Raw genomic sequence first — 26,501 nt, forward strand, 5'->3', positions numbered from 1 at the left:
TGGAAGTAAAGGATGAAGGGGGGGTCAAAAGGATAGATAGATAGATAGATAGATAGATAGATAGATAGATAGATAGAAAACAAAATGACCAAAGGGAACAACAAAAGAAAAAACCCACAAAATCAATCTATTACATTTTGTTTAGAACATTAATTCAAAGATAATCAAGCCTATTCAGTTTGGTAGTATCTTTAAAGAGCAATATGTGATCTATAATTTAGATCTGTCTTCTGAGAAATATGGTCAAATTACAAACATCCCAGGCTAAGCAGTAACTCTAAAATTTGATAATTCAAATATGCTATAAAAAGAAACTACAAGATACAGTATTTTAATGAATAGCTTAAACTCTAAACTACTGATTAACCATTTCATAAAATTATTTTTGCTATCAGCAGCAATGGATACCTAGTTCTATTCACATTAAAATTAATTTGGTTATCTAAGTCAAATTTGCTCTTACTTGAATCTGATAATCTGATTCTATTTAATACATGAGCAATTGGGACTTTGACATCAAATACATACATTTCATTTTATCCTTTTGATATTGCTTCCCCCAGTCTTCTAATTTCTGAGAAAATCTCAAGAGGCAATAAGGTAGTTTTATGATACAGAATCATATAAGACTTATGATACACCTTGGGCAGTCAATATATTATACAATATGTATATAATCTAATCCAAATCACAAAGTATTCACTCATTCAATTACTCAGGGAATATTTATTGAACACCTAGTCTGCAAGGAGTGACTCTTGGGATGCATTGGGGAAAGGATAAAAATCACTGCCTTATTGGAGCTTGCCTTCTAACAGATGGAGACAAAAACCAGAAAGTGTAATAAAGAACCAAATTATATAGTACGTTAGAAGTAGCAAGTGCTATTGGAGAAAAGAAAAAGTAAAGCAGAATAAAAAGAAAAGGACTTAGAGTGAATTCTCCCAATCTAGGTATTCAACACAAAACTCCAAAAATTCTTTCCCAAAGGGTAGATTATTACTAATTCTTTTCTTGGCATAAATTTAGACTTTAGTCCAAGAGAAGTCTTGAAAACTAGTAAACTCTTATTAACATTTTGTACTTGGTTTCCATCTGTGAGAATGCTAAAAGCAAGATTAAAATTAAAAAGGTGCTATAGAAGTTGCTAGGCACTTTGGTATAAGTGCTGTATGGTATCAGTGGGAACCAATTTGATCTTCTGGATGTGTTTGAAACATTTGATGTGTTTGACACAGCAACTCTTGGAACATGTACCAAGAACGTTTTGAGAAATTTGTGGGAAATGTCTTGCAAATTATCTACATTAAGATATTCAGACTTTGCTGACCAATCAGTGGCAGCCACTGAAATGACAAACCTTTTCCACTATCACCTGGAACTCTAGAGGTTTCCATGGAGCCATGGAGAAGGAATTTTTCTGCACAGACTGGAACCCAATTTTTTTTTAAGAGTTTATTTATTTACTCATGAGAGACACACACACAGAGAGGCAGAGACACAGGCAGAGAAAGAAGCAGGCTCCATGCAAAGAGCCCAATGTGGGACTCGATCCTGGGATTCCAGGATCACGCCCCAGGCAGAAGGCAGATGCTCAACCACTGAGCCACCCAGGTGTCCCTAGAACCCAATTTATGAAAAGGAGCAATAGCCAATGAACAGCATAAGCTTGTATAATTTACTGGTGTTCTCCCAAGAGAGTATAAATGAGTAGAAAATTGAAGGAGCAAGTATCTACTTTTCTTTTCAATCTTTACCTTTTTCTAAAAAAATTTTTTTATTTTATTTGTTTTTTAAGTCAACTCTAACCCCCAATGTGGGACCCGAACTCACGAACCTAAGATCAAGACTTGTATGCTTTACTGACTGAGCCAGCCCAGCATCCCTTTATCTTTTTTTTAATATGTAAAATTACCAAGTTTTGTTTTATTCCTGTCAAAAGAGGAGTACTTTTATTAATCAAAAAGGGAATGAAATAAAGAGCTACGACTACTATAGAACGATTCCATATCTTTTTCTCTATGAACAAACAAAATCCCCACTTTACTACATAGTGCACAGATAAATCTAGCTTTGAACTCAATTCTGCTTCCATTCTGACCAGTCTTTGAGGTGACTATTGGAAAATGATTCCTTTTTGTACTCCCTTTAGCAGTTAGCTAAAATGAATTTACAGACCATCTTTTGATGCATAGTTGATAGATTTAAAGTTGATAGATTTAAAAATTCCAAGAAGTGCTGTGTTATATAAGCTGTATATTGTCAGGTTGTTCTTTGACAAAAATTTTTTGGGTACTCTCTTTTTGGGAATCATATTGAGGTCATTTTAGGAAAAATAAAGTCATGTTAAGAAAGTATTGTTTGTTACTGAATCGGTGTTTTTTGAGTATCTTTTATGAACCAGGCATGTTGTTAGATACAAAGATTTATTCCAAGAATTATATAATGTTTCTGTTAAAGAGGCTCTATTTTTGGTAGTTAATGACATGGGCTCTAGGCTCCAGCGGATCTGTTTAAATTCAGGCTTCATCATTTCCTAGTTACCTGTCCTTGAGCAGGATACTTAAACTGTTTAAACCTCAGTTTGGTCATTTGTAAAGTGAAAATAAAAATTGTATGATCTCACAGGGTTGTTGTGAGGGCTAATGTGATTACATATGTGACATAAAGGTACTAAGTTATATTTCATTTCTTTATTGCATAGAAATCAACAAGAATGGGACTGTTACTGTTTTATTTACTTTATTTCCTTCTCCTCTCCCCTCCTTCCTTCTTCTTCCTCTCCAAAGTGGCTTCAATTAAACTCCCCCATTTCTGTGGAGACGTGGAAAGGGTATGAAGACAATTTCCTTTTATGGTGATGGGGCTCAGAACACGCTACTCCCAAATATGGCACCTTGGCATACTGAATACTTTAGCCTGAAAGGAGTCGGAAATATGGCAGAAGGTCACTCTGATCTCCCTCAACCTTTTCCCCCTGAAACAGGTCATAAAACCATCATGTGAGGTGCCCTCCCCATACCCAGAGGAAAGTAGATCCTTATCTCCAAAGACAAAGGGATGCCAAGAAAAATCTGAACAAACAGGCCTTGCTAAGTGTCCCCCCAGTTTGCACACTTAAGCAATTGTATTCCTCCACAACTATGCACTCTTTATCAAACCTAGCAGAAAACACTTAGGTCTAACTGTTCCTTTGGGACTTAATTTCCCTATGAAAAAGGTTCCCTGTCAGGTAAAACTTAGACAAGTAAATGTATGTGCTTTTCTCTGGTTAATCTGTCTTGGGCAGTTTTATTTTTAGACCCACGCAGGGAACCTAACAGATTTGAGGAAAATTTTGTTGGCTTTTTTTGTATGTGTGTAAACTTGAACTCACCATGGGAAATACATTAGGAAGGGAAAGCAGGAGTAGCAAGGAGAGAGTTCCCCGCCTCTCACCCCTTCCCCCCCGGGGTGAGAGGGTGGGGCTAGAGACCTTGGAGACCCAAGAGGAGCAGAAATCTAAGCCTGGATCTGGGGTGGTGGCTGTGGCTGGAGGTGGCAGGAGCTTGGTAAGTACTCCCAGGGGCCTCCTCAGAGGCTGGACCTACACCCCAGACTCCCAGCCATGGAACATCCCCACAATCAGGCTTGGCACAGACATGCTAGGGCTGCCTGTTTTCACAAGATCAAAGGGTTTGAGCAGTTTCGTTTATAATAGCAGCAATAAAAATGAGCCAAGAAACCGAGAAACTGTTCCCTGTTTTTTAGAAATCACATAAACTGTACTCATTTTTGGGTGACCCTAAATAAGGTATAAGAAGTATACCTCAGTAATGACTGAAATTGAATTTCCTAATCAGTTTGGCAGGATTGGGTTCATATGTAATCTTATTTAAAGACAATAGATATATAACTTTTTTTTTAATATGCCAAGTTCATGTATGTAGAACATTTAACACAATGCCTGGCAAAGAGTAAAGCACTTAATCAATGACACCTAATATTATGCCATCTTTAATTTCTGTAGAAAAATATTTTTGTTACCCTAATCTTTTTAAGTATCAGTTGTTTGGAAAGGTTGTGAAACTCTCTGTGTAGCATTAACTATCAATATCTGAGTAGTTCATGTGCTTCCATGTATTGTACTATGGATATAACATCCAGGTTGCAGCATAGCAAGAATGTAAAAAAAAAAAAGTCATGTTCTGTTTAAATAGGATGTTTTAAGTACTTTAAGGATATGGAATGGGAATTGTCAAATATCTGGAGTTATCACCCCACTGTCAGCTAAGAGTCCAATTCACGTGCTGATGTTGACGAGTCAGAGCTCTTCTGAAGATTTCATGGCAAGGCGATGAAGAAGAGATCTCTGTGTCTCTGCTTTTTCTGTCCATGTAATTGAACTTTGAATTGTACATGAATTGTAACTGAGCATTGAAGCTCCATACTGGAACAGATGCTACTGTGTAGGGGGAATAGAATAAATCTCCAAGACTTCTAACCAAGTCCAATCTAAGTCAGCTGCAGGAAAGCTCACTTAACTTGCAGATCTTTGTGTTTGCTTCTGACAAGCTCTTCCCTTCCGAGGCTTGAATTGTCAGCATTCATCTCTTACCTTCGTCAAGGGAATGGTACTTTGACAGGTATCCAAGAAACAGGGAAACACAGAAGTGAAATCGAGTGACTCTGGCACTGCTGATAAGGAACCACCGATAGTCCAAATGTCAGAATTCTCAAAAAAGAAAAATTTAAGAACTCTATTTCCATTGTTGTTCAAATTACTATCTTTAAACACTTTTGTCTCTATTGGACCTAATTAAAGTAAGAAATGTCATTTTGTCAAGGGTGTCAAAGTTAGTAATTGCTCTGAAAGGAACACTTGGAAAGCTTTATGTTAACTACAATTTTTTATTTCTTCTGTAGAACTGAGCCTTAATTGAAGATGGTCCATCATGGGCAAATCTGACCTGAACAAAAGAGGTGAGAAAATTGAGGCACAGAGAAGCAGGTAACTTGCCCAGGGTCGTGCGGTTTGTCGCTGGCAAAGCACATGTGTGGATGGAACAGTATTTCTCAAGAGCTCTGCACTCAATCACTATGCTATGCACCCGTTTGTTACTCGTATTTCACTTTCCTGGGTTGCTTATTTGTGCCCTTTGCTCATTGTTCTCACATTCTCATATCCTCAGAAATATGTAAAGTTCTTGGAATGTTAACCTTTTGCCAAATACTTGCTGCATTTTCTCCAGTTTGTTTTCTCTCTTTTACATTGTTTGTGTTTTGAGAGTTTTAGGAGCATTTTTTATTTAAGTTTTTTTCTTGTTTTTAAATAAGGATTTTATTGATTTGAGAGAAAGAGAGAAAGAGAGAGCGAGGGCAGAGGACAAGGGAGACAGGGGGAGCCCCACAGGGACTCCATCCCAGGACCCTGAGATCACAACTTGAGCTAAAGGTAGAGGCTTAACTGACTGAGCCACCCAGGCGCCCCTAAAAATTTTTTTAAAGTTAGAATCAGCTTTCGACACATTTTGAAAGCATTTTAACTACTCTTAGATTATAAAACTAATGTTTGCTTTTTGCTTCTATAAGCTTCGTTCTTTCTGCTTTGATTTTCTAATCTCTCTGTACATCATTTTGGTAAAAGGCAAAACTCCAGCTGAATCTTTTTTCCCCAAATGGCTATGCAGTTATCCAAAAATAAGTATTGGTTAATAAATCTTTTAACATCGATTTAAGCTACAACTTGTATTGTATATTTAATCTTCCTGTATAATTGGGTCCCTTTCAATACTTTCTCTCCAACTAAACCTGTACCAATACTGTGTTATTTTATGATTTCGTTTTTTAAAAAATATTTTTATTTATTCATGAGAGAGAGAGAGAGAGAGAGAGAGAGAGAGACAGAGACCCAGGCAGAGGGAGAAGCAGGCTCCATGCAGGGAGCCTGACATGGGACTCGATCCGGGGTCTCCAGGATCAGGCCTCAGGCTGAAGGCAGCGCTAAACCACTGCGCCACCCAGGCTGCCCTATGATTTCATTTTTATATACTGTAATATCCAGTATGAAAAGCCTTTACTTCATTATTCTTTTTCATAAATAAGCCGCCCTTTCTGCAAGTTTATTATTTCAAGGGAATTCAAGAATAATGTTATCAATAATCTCCCACTACTCCCAAATTACACTGGAATTTTTATAGAGATTGTATCCATTCATAAATTAACTTAGTGAAATTGAAATATTCAAATTATTAAGTTTTGACATCTAAGACCATGGTCTTTTGATAATTTTAAATCATGTAAGTATTACATGTTTCTTATTCAATTTATTAATAGATTTTTCTTGTGTAGTTGTGAATAATTTCTTTGTATTTTCTAACTTGTACAAAATCATGCTTTTTATTTTTATTCTTTATATATTTGCATTTTAGCTCTGTTATTGAACTCCTTTTTTATTCTCAATAATTCTTCAATAGCTTTTCTTATCTTTTCAGGTATACCACTATATACCTTCAATACTGGTACTTTGCTGCCTATATATATTTATGGATTCTTTAAAAAAATAATTTTATTAATATTTCTAAGCCTGCCATAAATGAGCAGCCCTGTCTCTATCCTGACTTTAATCAAATTCTATTAAGGTAGCATTTTTTAACTTTTCCCTTTTTTATTTTTTAAAGATTTATTTATTTATTTGAGAGAGAGCGAGAGAGAATATGTGTGCGCATGATAAATAGCTTTGAATATAACTATTTGAGGGATAATTCCCTGAGGTAAGCACTTTGATGGGGTTCTAAAGCAAAGCATCTGCTAAGTCTTCAACCGAGAGAACAAGAAACAGACTGAAAACTGCGAGAATTATGTTTTATAAAGAGAAGTAAAACAGAGAATAGTATTAGCTTGAAGAAATAAAAATTTTGTGAACATCTTCCAAACCTCTTGACTGTTATGTTAAGTTTATTCATTTATTTATTTATTCGATTTTATTTAGGAGAGAGAGGATGAACAGAGTGGGGGGCAGAGGAGGAGAGAGAGAAGACTCCTTGCTAAGCAGGAAGCCCAATGTGGGGCTTGATCCCAGGACTTTGGAGATCATGACCTGAGCCAAAGACATGCCTAGACACCTGAGACATCCAGGCGCCCCTGTTACATTAAGTTTAAACCAGAGTCATTCTATCAGGTAGATTGTGAGTTACCAAGGCATAATAAAGATGAAGTGTGCTACCACTTTCCAAGAGCTGCTTGTGGTTGCCCTTCTTTGATGGCCCATTTAAAATCAAAATCCAGTTAGGTTATCTCAGTTAGATTAGGTGTAGTCCGGTTGTCAGATTACTTGATGTGTTAGCCCAGTCAGGCTGCTATTATCAAAAAGACTGTGTGGCTTATAAACAACAGATCTTTTTCATGGATCTAGAGGCTGGAAGTCTGTTATCAGGGTGCCTCGATGGTCAGGTTCTATGTCTGGTGAGAGTCTTCTTCCTGGTTCATAAATGGCCTTCTTTCCCCTGTCACCTCACATGGTGGAAGGGGCTAGGGAGCTCTGTGGGGTCCATTCTTCAAGGGCATTAATTCCAATCTCCTAGCAACCTCCCCAAGACTCCACCTTTGGGAGGGAGTACCATAACCTTGAAGATTAGCATTTCACATTTGAATTTTGGAAGACATAAGCATTCAGACCATTGTATTCAGTTACAGTTATTTTCTCTTGGGGGTGAGAAGGGCTGAGAGGGTGAAGAAGTGGAATAGTCAAGGAATACTTAATGCTCTATTCTCAGGGAAACTGACAATTTCCAGATAAATGGGTGCATTTCTGGATTTTTGGATAATAGCTATCCCTTCATTTACTTATAGGACCCAGAAGAAAAATAAAAAATAAAATGAAAATAATCAGGTAACTTGTAAAGAAATAAAGGAATAAATAAATAAATAAATAAATAAATAAATAAAGCCTTCCTAAGTTAACTTCAGTTAACTTAGTTTACTAAAAATTTTGATAAGCCAGTGTTTTTAGGCCAAAGAACAGAGTTTTATGGCATTTTGACTAATGTTCATGCATTTAAGGAAGTTGGTGGTGAAGAACTCATAGTCAGCATTTCAGTGAATAAGGAGATGTGGCTTCCTCTTAGCATGATGGGAGGGTGGTGTTATAGTCTCTTGGGGTGACAGTACCAATGCAACTTTAGTTGGTGGGATGAAAAACGAATCTGAAGAGAAGGCAAAAAGTCAGAAAAGAGAGAGGAAGGAGTAGAATTGTGAAGAAATCTCTCCATAATGTTATAATGATAAATAGGACTTCTAAACACATTGTTGTAAAATATATGAGAATATTTTAGAGATCACTTGGAAATTGTTATGGGCTTAATTGTATTCCCTCCAAAATTCAAATGTTGAAATCTTAATCCCCAGTACCTCAGACTGTGACTGAATTTGGAAATAGGGTATTTAAAGAGGTATTTAAGTTACAATAAGGTCATTCAGAGGGGCCCTAATCCAATATAGCTGGTGTCCATATAACAAGAGGGGACTCAGACACAGCCATGCACAGAGGGACCATGTGAAGAGAGAGACAAAAGATGGCCCTCTACAAGCCATGAGAGAGGCTTCAGAAGAAACAAACCTTAGCCAACCCACTGAACTCAAACTTCCAGGACCTCAGGACTGTGAGCAATACACTTCTGTTGTTTAAGCCACCCAGTGTGTGGTACTTTTACGGCAACTTTAAGCAAACTAAAGACGTAAAGTACATAACCATGTGAGATAAAAGTGAAAAAAATGTAACAACCTAAAAAAAAAAAAAAGACGTGATATGAAACTACCTTTGATTCCACATTCCTTTTTCTTCCAACGAAACTTCATTTTTGGTTGATTGTTGTTGTAGATCTTGAGCTGGTCAAGCACTGAATAAAGTAATGGGCAGGGAGGGGACAATCACACCATCGTGATGGTGTTCGTACAAGCCCTGATGGGGCCCAAGATGACTGTGGCTCCACCTAATTGAGTCCAACCAGTCTTCCCTGGGTGGACAGAGGATGCTGAGGATGTAGTACCTTGAAGAAAGAAACCCAATCCTAGGAAGATCTATAGGAGACTCGGAGGTGTATCAGCAACTTGGTGGCTTGCATGTTGGTTCAAATGATAGAGTTCCCTTTGATGGAACTCAGTACACACTACCTCAAAGTACGGCACCTTGCATATGAAACATTTTAAGCTGAAGGAATTTGAGAATATTGCAGAAACAGGAAGGTCACTCTGACCTGAATCAGATCATAAAACCCTCAGGTGAGAGGTGCTCTCCATATACTTGGAGGAAAGGAGCTTCCTTATGTCTGAAGACAAAGGGATGCCAAGAGAAATCTGAAGAGTCTTTGCTAAGTTTCTCCCAGTTTAAGACATTTACTTCATATTCCTTATTCTGCCATATTCCTCCATGACTATTTGCTTTTCATCAAACCTAGCATGATAAAACAGATCTGTTTCTTTGTGTCTTCATTTCCTTATGAAGGCTCCTGCACACGTAAAACTTACATTAAATAAATTTGTATGCTTTTTTCCTGTTTATCTCTCTTTGACAGTTTGATTTACAGACCCAGCCAGAGACTCTAAGAAGGTTGAGGGAAAGTTTTCCCCCCACCACACCTTCACATCTCAGTAGAGCTTTTTAACTTCAAACTCCTCCCAGAGAAACAGCTTCTTCATCCTCCTTTATCAAGAAACAGTGCCACACACAAATGAGCAGTAAGAGCACGAGCTTCATCCATATTCCTTCCTCTTTTCCAAAGACATCATCCAAAGTAAATGGATTGAGGTAAGAGGGTGTGTTTTGTTATATTGCTTTAGGAAACAAAGTCAGAGTGGTATCCTTAGAAAAATGTTTTTCTTCTGAGCCTGCTATGCATCTTCTTAAATCTTCTTCTATCAAGAGTGAAGTTTGTCTTCGTAAAAACAGGATTCTTGCAATATGGCTAAGCTGGTGTGACCTTCAATGATCTGCGAAGTAGATATCTATCTCATCAGACAAGTTTGTTGGCCTGAAGGTAAATATGTTACAGTATTTTTTGCTTCTGCTGAAAAGCAAATACAAACTGAGTGACTACATATGAAAAAAGAATAAAAGGAGAATTGACAAGACAGCTGCTTGACCAAGCTTTCTGTGCTACTATCTACCTTTTCTGCATTTTAGATGCAGAAATCTGGGTTTTTATAGCTTCCAATAGCATTAATAAAATATAAGTTCTTGATGCATGTTTGCTTATAAGAAAATGTTAATACACATATTTGCTTTGAGCACATTGGAGTAAGGCCCTCCTTTTATTTAGGTTTTGCTAACACTTTTTCAAACAGTAGTCCCCCCTTTAACAAACTTACCAGGCAGCTCAGCAGGATCACCAGGAATTGTCAGCCTGTGGCACCCCTTCTTAGTTCACATATTTTCTTGTTTCTATTTTTTGTGCTTCCTAACACAAACTTTGATTATAGTAACCCAAATTGGGATTAAGGTTCTAACTATAGGCCGGCTTATAATAGATACTGAAATAGTATTGGTGCATTAAAATTTCCCTGAACATACAATGACATGTAGAAAATAATATTCATCAAATTTTTCCTAGGAAGAGTTCTGTATGCAATTGGAAAAAATACTTTGATATTGATATTGCACCCTCTGGAAGCAGTGCACACTTGTATTTGCCAGGCTGCCTTTCAAAAGGGTGGCCCTGATGGAATCCAGGATTTGCTTTTGCTGAGTGTGGTATTTAGTGTGGGGCCAGAGTGGAATTGCTGGAAATAATAAGAAAAAGGCCACCTGCTTTCCATGAAGCTTTTAGTGTCACTTCTGTATGACTGTCAGTGAATATAAAAAATACATATATTTAAAAAAATACATATATTGCCCAATAGAAATATGGAGAAAGGGTATCAAGTTGGCAGATCACAGCACCAGGAACCCAAACAGCAAATAAGCATGTTGAAAAGATGCTCAACTGCACCTGTCATCAGAGAAATACAAATTAAAACCACAGAGATACTGTTTTGTATTCGTCATATCATCTAAGTTAAAGCTGATCATATTAGGATAGACAGAAGTTCATTATGTTATTCTCTATAAATTTTGATTCGTTTGTGAAATATTTCAGTATAAACGGATTTGAAAAAAATGATTTGAAGGGTTTCCCATGATACCCATATGTCTCTGTCTGGCTTTGTGTTAACCACTTGGTTCATTTGGCCTTGTATCACATTAGTTGCAGGAAACACTCTCACCAAATGTTCTCACTGAAATTCCTTTGAGGTACTAGCATTTTAGGTTCCAGATTTTTTTTTTTAGAAGATCTTATTTATTTGCTTGAGAGAGAGAAAGAGAGAGAGAGAGAGAGAGAGCACAAGAGTGGGCAGGGGCAGAGGGAGAGGGAGAAGCAGACTCCCTGCCAGGCAGGGAGCCCGATGTGGAGCTCCATCCCAGGACCCTGGGATCATGATCTGAGCAGAAGGCTGATGCTTACCCGACTGAGCCACTCAGGTGCCCTGGTTCTAGGCATTTTGTGAGGAGATGGGGTCTTAAGGCTAAAGGTAAAGGTGCTAAAACAGAAGGAAGTTCCCAATAGGAGACTGTTTTATTTTCTGTGTAATTTCAAAAAGATAAAGTTAGAGATTTTATATTAGATTGCATATCTTCATGATTCTTAAGAATAAGGCCAGGATTGTTAAGCAGGTGCTTTGGGCTTAAGTTAGAAATTAAATGAAAATATGTTAACGCCAATAGGAGATTATTGCCTAGTCAACACGATATGTTCACCAAATAATTTTATTCTCCTTATGTGTACATGGGAGACTGTAGCTACACCCTTCTTCCTAACTGCTTGTGAGCATGTGACTGAGTTCTGGCTGCAACAAAGTAAGTGGAGGTGATTTCTGCCTCTTCTAGACCTGGCTATGACCATCTTGGGACTTTTTTTTTTTTTTAAGATTTTATTTATTTATTCACGAGAGTCAGAGAAAAGAGAGTCAGAGACACAGGCAGAGGGAGAAGCAGGCTCCACGCTTGGAGCCCTATGTGGGACTCCATCCTGGGACTCCAGAATCAGGCCCTGGGCTGAAGGCGGAGCTAAACCGCTGAGCCACCCGGGCTGCCCTTACGACATCTTCTACCCTATTTCTCCCTGTCCGTGTGTCTGGAAAGAAGAAGGACTGTGAGATGGCAAAACAAACACATGAAAGAAGTCTGGATTGCCGGGTCATCACTTGGAGTAGAGCCACCCAGGAAAGCAAGGTAACTGGGATTGTCTGCATTGGTACTGAGTATGTAGGCAGGAAGCACATCTTTCTTGTGTTAAGCCCCTGCGATTTTGGGGCTGTCACAGAAATTAGCCTATTTTGACTTACCTAGTAATTTCCTATAATAAAATATAGTTCTGGGGCACCTGGGTGGTTCAGTACCTGAGCTTCTGCCTTTGGCTCAGGTCTAATACCGGGGTCCTGGGATCGAGTCCCACACTGGGCTCCCCACAGGGAACCTGCTTCTCCGTACGTCTCTGCCTGTGTCTCTCATGAATAAATAAATAAAATCTTCTTTAAAATAATAATAAAATAAGATAAACTTACTTAAATGTGGCAGGACAGGTATTGCTAACAGCGTTATTTTATACTTAGCTAGACTCTTAAAATAAAGGTCTTTGAAATGGCTGAATCTGTTTTCTTCCTGCCACGGTCACTTTAGGGAAGAGACAATGCCAGGAGTTTGATGTGCTTTATGAAGAAGTGATAAAAAAGCTGGAGAGGAAACTAGATTTTTTTTTAATAGTATTTATATTTACATAGAATTAAGCAGTGGAAACAACCAGAAGTATTTAACACGATGTATATAAATCTTTCTAAAGTATACATTCTTTAGAATATACAGGAGATTTTATTTATAAGGAAATAGAACCTGCATGAAGCTGTCATATTTTTTTTTTTTGGCTAAATTTTCTGGCATAAGAGGGGATTTAGTCATTCACTTGTGACCTCTCTTTCTTCATTCCATTTCTATAGAGAAACTGAAAGAGGACTGGAAGGAGGACCAGATCTAAACTATCTTAGAAGAAACTCGATTTTTGAACTCTACTGTATATATCTCAAGATTTGGTATTAGTATAAATTTCCTATTTCCTTTGATGCATCTTGTGCAAATGATTTCCTGGGGCACCCGAGGGTCTGCACCTGCTCTTTCTAGTGGTGGTAGCTCACCCAAAACATTTCTGACTGATCTTAGATTTTATCAGTATTTAGCTGGGATTGTAGTTGTGACTAAGAGTTGGGATTCTAGTTATGTTTTATATGGATGGGTTTTTACTTTTCAAGAGAGGATGACAAGATTTGAGATGTAGTGAATTTTTTAGGACCGATCTGAGCAAATCACACCAAAGTTTAGATACTGACTGGAGCGTAGGTCACTGGAGACCAGAAAGGAATAACTGTGTGTGAGGGTGGATAATAGTATCCCCTACATGGCGAAGCTATGACTCACATCTGGAACTGCCTCCTCAGCATCTACCCATGGATCCTAATAGTCCACTCAAAATTGACAAATTTAAGCATGGAATTTGGTTCTCTTTCCCACATACTGGTGCATAGCCACTTCATCTACTTCAACATCATCCCTGACCCTTCTCCTTTCTCTCTTTTCATCCAATCTGTCAGGCTATTCTGTGGTCCTTCTTTCAAAATATATCCTAAAACAAAGGATATATTTCTTAGCCATCCCTTCCACTATTTCTTTCCTGGATTATTTTAATAGCTTAAAGACTGTTCTGCTTGTTTCTGCCTTTGCCCATGTCACTTGAAAAAAGCCAATGCTTCCAGGTTTTACCTCATCCATGAACTTCTCTTCTCCTAAGCCTTTTCTACCTAATCACTGATCTCTCATCCTAGGACTCACTTTGTTTCAGACATGCTGACTTCCTTGTTCTTTCTGGAACATACTAGACATGACCTATAAACCTCAGGGCCTTGTATTTGCTGTTCCTTCCATTTGGAACACTCTTCCCTCATTTATCCATGTGGATTAAATGTTACTCAAATGTCTTTCATCGGTGAGGACTTCCCTGACCACCGTAAATCTACCAGTCCTTTCTTTAGCACCCCCTCCTCTGGACCACATACTTCCAACCACCCTGCCAATGGGTGCTTCCTAGCTCCTATTTGTTTTATTTTCCTCTGTAACACTTATTCCCATCTGATATTTTATGTGTTTTTTTTCTTTTGTTTCTTTTCTTTTCTTCTTTTTTTTGTTACCATCCTATTCATTAAGTGTACAGTTCAGTAGTGCTAAATATATTCATATTATTATACAATAGACACAGCAAGAAAAAAGATTCTTTAGAACTCCTTTGTCTTGCAAAACTAAAAATATCCGCATTAAACATTAACTTCCCCTCCCCCAGCCCATGGCTACCACATTTCTACTTACTGTTTTTATGATTTTGACTACTTTAGATACTTTGTATGAGTGAAATGATACAGTATTATTATTTGTAATTGGATAATTATGCTTAGCAGTAATATCTTTGAGGTGCATTTGTGTTGTCACATGTGATAGGACTTCCTTCCTTTTTTAAAGCTGCATAATATCCCATTGTGTGTATATACAAACACACATATATAAATTTGTTAAATACCTCTTTGGGATCTAGCTTTGAATTCTAGATATATATTCACAGAATTGGGATTTGAATCTTTTCTTTTTAAAAGATATCCCACTAGAATGTAAGCCCCAGCAGGACAGGCATACTCTTTTATTTACCACTATATCCCCGGTGCCTGACACAAATAGGCACTGAAAACACAGCCATTGAAAGTCAGATGAATATTATCTTTTTTTTTTATGTGCTGTCTGCCTCTACTAGACTGCAAGCCCCCCGAGGGAAGAAGCAGTGTTTTGTTCACTGCAACAGCCTCAGTGCTTAGAACGGCTCTAGGTTTGTGGTAGGTTGTCAATAAATATTTTTAAGTGAATTAATTAAGGTCTTGAAATGGGCAGATAGATGGCAGAGAAACAAATCTAAATTGCCAAAAAAATATGAAAAAATAGTTATCCTCCCTAGTAATAAAAATACAAATTTCAATGGCATCATTTTGATTTACCAAATTAGCACTTTTTCAAGAATGTTTTTTAAACTTCAAACTTTCAAGAACAGTACAATGAGCTCTCATATACTCTTCAGCTGGACTTGCCTTTGTTAAAAGTATGCCAAATTTGCTTTTTTTCTTTCTCTTTCCATGTGTGTGTTATAGACAAGCAAACAAACAAAATTTACTGTACCATTTGAGGGTTTGATGTAGACATGATGATACTTCACCCTTAAACACTTTGGTCTGTAGCTTGTAAGAAAAAGGAAATTTTATATAATCACTATTCAAAACCACACTCAGATAATTTATCATTAATGCAATGCTACTGTGTAGCATATGGCCCATATTCATACTTCACTACTTGTCCCAACCATGTTCTTTATCAGTATCTTTTTCAAACTGAAGATCTAATCAAGAATTATGCATTGCATTTACCTGTCATATTTCCCCAGTATCTTTTCATCTAAAGCATCTTCCTAGCCCCTTTCTTCCTCTTTCCTGACAATGACATTTTTAAAAGTCCAGGCTAATTGCTTTGCATGATGTCTCTCAATTAGCATTTGACTGAATGCTTCTTTATCATGACACTCAGGTTGATCAATGTCTTAGTCTGTTCAGGTTACTATAAAAAAATGCCATAGCAACAATATTTTCTTATAGTTTCTCATAAATCTGGAGGCTCTAAATTCAAGATTAAGGTGCTGGCAGATTCAAATCCAGCAAGGAACTGCTTCCTGATTTATATACAGTTGTCCTCTCATTGTGTCCTTACATGGCAGAAGGGATGAAGGAACACTCTAAAGCCTCTTTTATAAGGTGCCAAATCTCATTCATCAGGGCTCAGTCCTCATGATGTACTCACCTCCCAAAGGCCCCACTTCCAAGTACCATCACATTGTGATTAGGATTTCAACATATGAATTTGGAGGGTCACATCCAGTCAATTGCAACAGTTTTTACGGAAATACTATCTACTTGGTATTGCATCTTCAGTACATTTTATTAGGGGCACATAATGTCAGTTTGTTCCAAACTAAAAAACAATAACTCCAGGCTTAGCAAGAGTGCAGTTTATAGGGATTCATATGCTACTGTGCATATAGCTCACTGATGATGTCCATTTTACCAATTTTTTAAAAAATTACATGAATTTAGATAGCATATTTAGTAAGTAGATCTTTTCTTTCGAAAGAAGTAAGGTCAGTTGTTTCTGCTTTCCACTTGGTGGCAGGAAATTGAAAAATTTGCCAAGCAGACACTGCAAATGTTAGCTAAGATAATTTTAAATCTGAGATTCTGAGCACTGTAACAGTTCCTGTCATTATTGTCCTTGGACAAGTTACTTAGTTGTTGGTCACCTTTTTCATTTTCAAAATGATGGAAAACCATGCTTGCTGCTTATCTAATTTCTCTCACAAAGGTTCTGGTGGTCTGGGCCAAGCAAAAGCATTAAATGGGGCACCAATTTTGTAATTTAAATGAAAGACATACAGAGAGGCAACCCTCCAATATTATGCAGACTGTTTTCATAATTAGCTTAACAGTATTCCTTGGAAACTGCAATTTCAATATATTGTACATTTACTAAAAAAGTAAGCAACAGATGAAACTGGGACAAGCATATCATCAAGAGAAAATAAAACACTTATCTCCAAAATCTCTCCTACAACTAAACATTTACCATCTTAAATACAATCCTGTAATTAAAATGAAGCCCCTTTTTTATTAAGAAAAATTGATGGGTCTTTTATACAAGAGTAGTTTACGAGATGAATGTATCAAAGTCTATCAGACTAGATATTCTCATAGTCCCAAGTGTCAAGGCTTTGTGGAGGGATGAGGGTGGGAGTGGTGGCATTGCAATTATTACACTGGAATCTGTAGGAAACAGATGCAATGTAGTTGAACAAAATTAACTATGTTTTAGCCAGTTATCTTCTGAGATAAGGTCTATACATTTTTTAAAAATGCACCTAGCTTACCTAACTATTCACTGCCTTGACTAGAATTTGATTCTTGATGGAGGATACTACTTTCTATGCAGCAACTTGTTTTTCCAAATCTCATGTTCCAAAGGGCCATTAGTGGGGCTGGCACTTTTCTGGCTGTCCATTGCTTCCAGACATTGGCAATTCTACCTTTGTGAAGCTTAGGCATCTAGCTAGGACCATCAAGATCCCTTTTCTGTCAATGACCTGACAAGCTAGGTTTCTCAGGAAGCAGATTTGGAGATGCAGATTAGCATAGAGGTTTATGGGGATTGTTTTTGGTGTGACCACTGGGTAGAGGGAGAAGCTGGGTTCTGATACAGTCTCAATAAAGACCTCCCCAACCCCGCAGGGAACTCTGATAACAGAGTGGCCTTTAGGGTTGTTCCAACTTGTGGCAAGGGAGCTGGGCTTCTATATAACCATTACCTGTCACCAGATGTAAGATTCCCCAAGAGAACAACACAGCCTTGGGAGGGCTGACTCTCTCTAGCCAAAAACATTCCAAAGAAAATCTATAGCTGATGGTTATCTCTCTGCAGCTAGAGGAATCTGAGTAGCACACTACAGCATCTCTTACAGCTATCCATCCAACCATTTAGCTCTTAGTTATTCAAATATTATTCTTAATAACCCCAAAATGTTCCAGGGTACTTTTTCATTGAGTGAACATGCTTCACCTTAGAAATCTTTATGTCCTCATTCTTACTACTGTGACTGAGTTAATATATGTTTGCTACACAATTTTCTCTTTTTTGGGAGTAAGAAAGTTACCTTCCCTTGCATTTACATTGAAACTGAGTCCTTGTCAACAGAAATATGAATGGATATAATGTGTTACCTCCCATCTGAGACAATTAAAGATGGGTGTGGATTTTGTATGGTCTTTTGTTTTCCTATAGATTGGATATAAAGAATCCCAAGTTGGCAAGGTACAAGATAGAAGCATTCTAGGTCCATGGGTCACTTTTCGAAAAGACCCTTGAGAGACAGTTTTCTCTACCATATTGGACTGTAATGACAGTAACTGAAACACTGCTCCTCCACTAAAACAAAATAAAATAAGACAAAACAAACAACAAAAAACATCAACAAAAGTCCAGACTCTTAATTTTTGCTTTTCTTCCCACCAGGCTATCAGCCCTTCTTAGCCATGTGCTTTCCCAAGCCAGTTTGCAACTAATAGTTGATCATTAGAAACAAGCTTTCATCTACACTTTTATTTGATTTATGCACTCTTCTCTTGCTGTGCCTTCTCAGCAAAACCTTAGCTTTGGAGAAATTCTATTCATTTTTCCATTCTTCTAGCAGAATGGCTGAGTACTGCTGGAGACAATCACACTATTTGTCTGACTAATACCACCAAAAAATAATATTTTCCATTCTCAACTAGGCTTTTAGCATTTCCTGGATCAAACTCTGCTTGGTCACTTCAACAACCTTTCCCAGATTCACCAGTTTCCATGTGCCCTCTACTCAGTCCCTATCTCAAATAGTGGAGACTGACATACCTTTCTGTCTTTTCTTTTCTTTTCTTTTCTTTTCTTTTTTTTCTTTTCTTTTCTTTTCTTTTCTTTTCTTTTCTTTTCTTTTCTTTTTTTTCTTTTCTTTTCTTTCTTTCTTTCTTTCTTCTTTCTTCTCTCTCTCTTTCCTTCCTTCCTTCCTTCCTTCCTTCCTTCCTTCCTCCCTCCCTCCCCCTCCCTCCCCTTCCTCCCCTCCCTTTCTTTCTTTCTTTCTTTCTTTCTTTCTTTCTTTCTTTCTTTCTTTCTTTCTTTCTTTCTTTCTTTCTTTCTTCTTCTTCTTCTTCTTCTTCTTCTTCTTCTTCTTCTTCTTCTTCTCCTTCTCCTTCTCCTCCTCCTCCTCCTCCTCCTCCTCCTCCTCCTCCTCCTCCTTTTTGTAGACTCACAACCTTGAGATCAAGACCTAAGCTGAGATCAAGAGTCAGAGACTTAATTGACTGAGTCACCCAGGTACCCCTAGAAACCTTATTTCTTTAAAAGAAAAAAAATCTCTAGATCGATCTCCCCTGAACTTCCTTTAACTATAAAATGTTGGCTAGTACTCAAGATGGACACGAGATAGAAGGGAAGATATCCCCCCCCCCCCACGTTTTTCTCCTTTTACTTTTCTAAGCTAAATTACAAATTAAGCCTGCCTTTAAGTCCTCAGTTCCAGTTTATCCTGAAGTTCTGCAAGGATTCTGGGGGCTAGTGAAGGGCCTGGTACATGGGGAAAAGACATCTGGGCTCTATTTCTTATGGAGCTGATGGTGACACTTCAAGGTACAAACCTGTGAGCCTACCTAAAGAATGAATGCCTATTTTCCACTTGTTCTCCCAGAAGTGAGATACTGCCATGCCTGGTATCCAACATTGCTATATGATCCACATCTAGTTTCCCTATGACTTTTGGCAAGACAAGGATGCCCTACTCTTGCCATTTTTATTCAACTTGGTATTGGAAGTCTTAGCCAGAGCAATTGGGGGGGGGGGGGGAAGAAAAGGCATCTAAATCACAAAGGAAGAAATAAAATAGTCATTATTTGCAGATGACATGATATTATATATAGAATATTCTAACAACTCCATTCAAAAAAATGTTCAAATGAATGAATTCAGTAAATTTGCAGGATACAGGATCAATATGCCTGAGGTAAATGTCTATTTCTCTCTTCTCTCCATGCCTACAGCATCCCTCCCTCCTGCAGACAGTCTCATAGGTCTATTTACCTCCTGAACATTCTCTAGCCTTCCAAACTGCTTTGATGTGGCCTCTTCTCTACATTTAGCTATGGAGAGTTGGTTCTGCTGTCAGTCTTTGGGTCATTTTATGGGTTATTTACTCTGATTGTCTGATGTAAGTTATCTAATTGTATCTGTGGGTTAAGGTGAGCTGAAGATCCCATCCTTAAAGAGACAGCATAAAAACCATCTCTGCAGAGATACAGCATAGAAGCAGCAGTTTGAAAAATGCCTGGGGTATATGAGGAAGGAGATATGAGAGAAGAATCTATCAAAATCCTAGAGGAGAACACAGGCAACATCATTTTTGAACTCGGCCACAGAAACCTCTTGCAAGATACATCTATGAAGGAAGGGAAACAAAAGCAAAAATGAACTATTTTGACTTAATCAAGATAAAAAGCTTCTGCACAGCAAAAGAAACAGTCAACAAAACTAAAAGACAACCTTGGGAGAATGAGAGAAGATATTTGCAAATGACCTATCAGATAAAGGGCTAGTATCCAAGATATATAAAGAACTTATTAAACTCAACAACAAAAAAACAAACAATCCACTCATGAAATGGGCAAAAGACATGAACAGAAATTTTACTAAAGAAGACATACACATGGCTAACAAGCACATGAAAAAATGCTCTGCATCACTTGCCATCAGGGGAATACAAATCTAAACCACAATGAGATCCCACCTCACACCAGTAAGAATGGTGAAAATTAACAAGACAGGAAACAACAAATGTTGGAGAGGATGTAGAGAAAGGGGACTTGCACTGTTGGTGGGAATGTGAACTGGTACAGCCACTCTGGAAAACTGTGTGGAGGTTCCTCAAAGAGTTAAAAATAGAGCTACCCTATGACCCAGCAATTGCACTACTGGGTATTTACCCCAAAGATACAGATGCAGTGAAAGACCGAGACACCTACACCCCAATGTTTATAGCAGCAATGTCCACAATAGCCAAACTGTGGAAGGAGCCTCGATGTCCATTGAAAGATGAATGGATAAAGAAGATGTGGTCTATTTATACAATGGAATATTAGCCATTAGAAATGACGAATACCCACGATTTGCTTCAACATGGATGGAACTGGAGGGTATCATGCTGAGTGAAGTAAGTCAATCAGGGAAGGACAATCATTATATGGTTTCACTCATACGGGGAATATAAGAAATAGTGAAAGGGACAATAGAGGAAAGGAGATAAAATGAGTGGGAAATATCAGAGAGGGTGACAGAACATGAGAGACTCCTAACTCTGGGAAATGAACTAGGGGTAGTGGAAGGGGAGGTGGGCAAGGGAGTGCGGTGACTGACAGGCACTGGCGGGGGGGCATTTGACAGGAGGAGCACTGGGTGTTATACTATATGTTGGCAAATCGAACTTCAATAAAAATATTAAAAAATTATTTAGTAATCTCAAGCATGTGCTGAAAGTGCAGGAATTTTTGGGAGAATTCTCTAGGAACAAAAGAACTGGCATACACCATTTCTCTCCCCCACTCCCATCCTATATACATGAATACCTAAAACACCAACACTTGCTAACACCACTAGCTTGCTAACAGTGTGTCCCACTCCTACACACTTCTTCAGATCTATTCCCTCTAACCTGGTGGCCTGGGCAGAAGTTTTCCCACATACCTGCTGCTCCCTTCTCACAGTGGATCATCATAGACTGTGCTGGCACTGCATGCCCCACCCGTACACATTCCTATTGACTTGCCCCTCGAATCCTGTGATGGGAGTCTTCTAAATTGTCTCCAGGTACTCTCACACAGCAGACCTTGCTAATGCCACATGGCCAGCCCTGTGTTATCCTGTGGACCTGTCCCCTCTAAAATTCCCTTAGCCAAAGCCCATTCAAAGTGGTGCCAAGCCTGAGAGTAGAGCCCCAACAGGGGCCAGTACCACTCCAAAGTAACTCCTGCTCTGTAGAGAGGGAATATAACCACACATAATCAATTTGACTACAGGCCCAGGAGTAGGCTAGGGGCTGAATATGGTTTGCCTGAAGGCCCCACTCACCAATGACAGCATGGGGAGAATGCCCTGTAGTTCCATGTTACCACACCCATGACAAATGCCTGATTTGACACAAATCAAGCTCAGATGGTCCCAGACTGGCCAACTAACAACACAGGAACCAATCCCTGCCCCACAAAGAAAGAGAGCCATTGCAGATGACTGGACTAAAGGAAAAAACAGCTTAGCCATAACAGTAGATTGCACACAATGCATATAGGAGGCACCACTAAAGCACCAGGCTCTGGTGAACAGGGGATATTACACTATAGAATGCTACAGGAACTCTTCTTTATAAGGCCACTACTTTCAAGAGCAGAACATGTAGTTGACTTTCCTGACACAGAGAAACAGACCCAGAAATTTAAACAAAATGAGGTGACAGAGGAATATGTTCCAAATGAAAGAACAGGACAAAACCAAAGCAAGAGAGCTAAACAGAATGGAATAAGTAATATGCATAATAGAGAATTTACAGTAATGGTCATAATGGCACTCATTGGACTTGAGAAAAGAGTAGAAGACATCAATGAGACCCTTAACAAAGAGATAGAAAACAAAAAACAACGAATCAGGGCTTAACATAATAAATGGAATTAAAAATACACTAGATGGAAAAATAGTAGACTAGAGGAAGCAGAAGAGTGAATCAATGATCTGGAAAACAGAGTAATAAAGTTGAACAGGAGAGAGAAAAAGATAAAAAATGAAAATAGACTTAGGGAACTCAGTGACATCATCAAGCACAATAACATTCACATTATAGGGATCCCAGAAGATGAAGAGAGAAAAAATGGGGCAGATAATTTATTTGAAAAGATAATAGCTGAAAAATTCTCAAACCTGGGGAAGGAAACAGAAATACAGATACTGGAGGCCAGCAGAATCAACCCAGAGGTTGGCATCAAAACATATAGCAACTAAAATGGCAAAAAGTCATCTTAAAAAGAGAATTTTAAAAGCAGCAAGAGAAAAGAAAAAAAGTTATGTACATGGGAGACCCCACAGAGCTATCAGCTGATTTTTCAGCAGAAACGTTGCAGGCCAGAAGAGAGTGGCAATATAGTTATGTTGCCAAAAGAAAAAAATCTGCAACTAAGACTGTTCTATCCAGCAAGGCTATCATTCAGAAAAGAAAGAGAAATAAAGAGTTTACCAGACAAACACAAGTTAAAGGAATTCAGTCACTAAACCAACCCCACAAGAAATGTTAAAGGGGACTCTGGTAGAAAGGAAAGACCATAAGTAAGAATAAGAAAAGTAGGAAGTACAAAAGCAGTAAAATTAAGTATATCTATAAAATTCAGTCAAAGGAGTCACACACACACACACACAAACACACACAAAAGGATATAAAGTATGACACTGGGGCACCTGGGTGGCTTAGTGGTTAAGTATCTGCCTTTGGCTCAGGTCATGATCCCAGAGCCCTGGGAGCAAGTCCCGCATCAGGCTCCTTGCATGGAGCCTGCTTCTCCCTCTGCCTATGTGTCTTCCTTTCTGTGTGTCTCTCATGAATGAATGAATAAATCAATCAACCAATCAATAAAAATAAGAATGACACAGTGTACGCAAAACATGGGGAAGAGAAGAGTAAAGAATGGATTCAAATTTTGTGATCATCAACTTAATATAGACTGTTGTGTGCATAAGCTATTATATAATAGGGGCACCTGAGTGGCTCAGTCAGTTAAGCATCTGCCTTCAGCTCAGGTCACAATCCCAGGGTCCTGATCGAGCCCCAGGTCAGGCTCCCTGCTTCTCCCTCTCCTTCCATGTTCTCTCTCTCTCTCTCTCTCTCTCAAATAAATAAATAAATAAATAAATAAATCTTAAAAAAAGATGTTGTATATAAACTGAATGGTAACCACAAATCAACCAGTTAATAGATGTGCAAAAAAATAAAGAGAAAGGAATCTAAGTATATCACTAAAAAAAGCCAACAAACCATGAATGAAAGGAATAAGAGAAAAAAGGGACAGAGAAGAGCTACAAAACCAACCATGAAACAAGTAACAAAATGGCAATGAATACATACCTATCAATAATTACTTTGAATATAAGCTGACTAAAGGCTTTAATTAGAAGACATAGGGTGACAGAATGGATAAAAAAGTGAGACCCATCTATATGTTGCCTAGAAGAGACCCATTTCAGACTTAAAGAACATGAAGATTGAAAGTGAAGGGATCGAAAGGCATTTATTATGCAAATGGAAGTGAAAAGAAAGCCAGGGTAGCAATACTTAGGTCAGACAAAATAGACTTTAAAAGAAAGACTGTCCCAAGAGATAAAGAGAGATGCTATATAATCATAGGGGAACAATCCAACAAGAAGATATTGTAAATATCAAACAATTGTAAATATTTATGCACCCAACATTGGAGTACCCAAATATGTAAAGCAGCTAATAACAAAGATAAAGGAAATAATTGATAGTGATACAATAATAATAGGGGGGCAGCCCCAGTGATGCAGTGGTTTAGCGCCGCCTGCAGCCCATGGTGTGATCCTGGAGACCTGGGATCGAGTCCCACGTCAGGTTCCCTGCATAGAGCCTGCTTCTCCCTCTACCTGTGTCTCTGCCTCTCTGTGTCTCCCATGAATAAATAAATAAAATCTTTAAAAAACCAATAATAATAGGAAACTTTAATATCCCACTTAGTTCAACAGATAGATTATCCAAACAGAATTTCCTTGTTGAATGGATTTGTATGGCATAATGGACCAGATGCATCTAATAGTTATATATATAATATTTCAACCTAAAAAAGCAGAACACACATTCCTTTTAAGTGCACATGGGGCATTCTCCAGGATAGATCACATATGAAGTGACAAAACAAGCTTCAAAAACTTAAAAAAAATTAAAATCATATCATGCATCTTTTCTGGCCACAATGTGTTGAATATATAAATTAATCACAGGAAATATTCTGGAAAGAAAACAAATATATGGAGACTAAATGACATTCTACTAAACAATTAATTAGTCAATCAAGAAATCAAAGAAGAAACTTTAAAAATACATAGAGACAAATGAAAATGAAAACACAATGGTCCAAAATATTTTTTAAAAAGATTTTTATTTATTTATTTATTCATAGAGACACAGAGAGAGATAGAGATAGATAGAGAGAGAGAGAGAGAGAGAGAGAGAGAGGCAGAGATACAGGCAGAGGGTGAAGCAGGCTCCATGCAGAGAGCCTGACGTGGGACTCGATCCAGGGTTTCCAGGATCACGCCCTGGGCTGCAGGAAGCGCTAAACCACTGCGCCACCGGGGCTGCCCCAATGGTCCAAAATCTTTGGGATGCAGCAAAAGCTGTTCTAAGAGGGAATTGTATAGCAATACTGGCCTACTTCAAGAAGTGAGAAAAATCTCAAATAAACAGCCTAACTTCACACCTAAAAGATGTAGAAAAAGAACAACAAATAAAACCCCAAACCAGTAGAAGGCAGACTATATTAAAGATTAGAGCAAAAATAAACAAAATAGAAACTTAAAAAATAATAAAAGAGATCAATGAAATCAGAAACTGGTTCTTTGGAAAAAACAAAATTGATAAACCTTTAGCCAGATCCATCAAAGGAAAAAGAAAGAGAGAGAGAGAGAGAGAGAACTCAAATAAGCAAAATTAGAAATAAAAGAGGAAAAATAACAAATGATGCTATAGAAATACAAGTAATAATAAGAGAATATTATGAAATGATATGCCAACAATTGGACAACCTAGAAGAAATACATAAATTACAAGAAACATATAACCTCTCAAAACAGAATTAGGAAGAAATAAAAATTTGAACAGACTAATTACCAGCAATGAAATTGAATCAGTAATCAAAACACTCCCAACAAACAAGAGTCCAGGTCTAAATGTCTTCAAAGGTGAATTTTTTTTTCCATAGGTGAATTCTATCAAACATTTAAAGAACTGGGATTCCTGGGTGGCTCAACAGTTGAGTGTCCTGCATGGAGCCTGCTTCTCCCTCTGCCTGTGTCTCTGCCTCTATCTTTCTGTGTCTCTCATGAATAAATAATATCTTAAAAAAAACATTTAAAGAAGAGTTAATACCTACTTTTCTCAAGATATCCTAAAAAATAAAAGAGGAAAGAAAACTTCCAAATTCATTCTATGAAGCCAGTATTACCCTGATACCAAAACCAGATAAAGACACCACAAAAAAGGGGAACTACAGACCAATATCTCTGATGAACATAGATGAAAAAATCCTCCACAAAATATTAGCAAACCAATCCCACAATACATTTAAAAAATAATTCATCATGATAAAGTGGGATTTATTCATGGGATGCAAGGATGATTCAATATTCACAAATCAATTAATATGATACATCACATCTACAAGGAAAGGATAAAAACCATACAATCCTTTCAATAGATACAGAAAAAGCATCTGATGAAGTACAACATCCATTTGTGTTGAAAAAAAATCTCAATAAAGTAGGTTTAGATGAAACATACCTCAACATAATAAAGGCCATGTATGAAAATCCACAATGAATATCATACTTAACAATGCTTTCCCAAGGTCAGGAACAAGACAAGGGTGTTCAATCTTACCACTTTTATTCATCATTGTATTGAAAATCCTAGCCTCAGCAATCAGACAACCAAAAGAAATAAAAGACATTCTAATTG

At 37.8% G+C, this 26,501-nt stretch overlaps 1 pseudogene; it reads left to right on the forward strand.

Annotated features, from left to right (window-relative positions):
* Positions 1-3,377: 3,377 nt before the first annotated feature.
* Positions 3,378-26,501, forward strand: part of LOC121492676 — a 33,186-nt pseudogene continuing 10,062 nt past the window's right edge.

This window comes from Vulpes lagopus, chromosome 6 (assembly GCF_018345385.1).
Source record: "Vulpes lagopus strain Blue_001 chromosome 6, ASM1834538v1, whole genome shotgun sequence".
Classification (NCBI taxonomy): Eukaryota; Metazoa; Chordata; class Mammalia; order Carnivora; family Canidae; genus Vulpes; species Vulpes lagopus.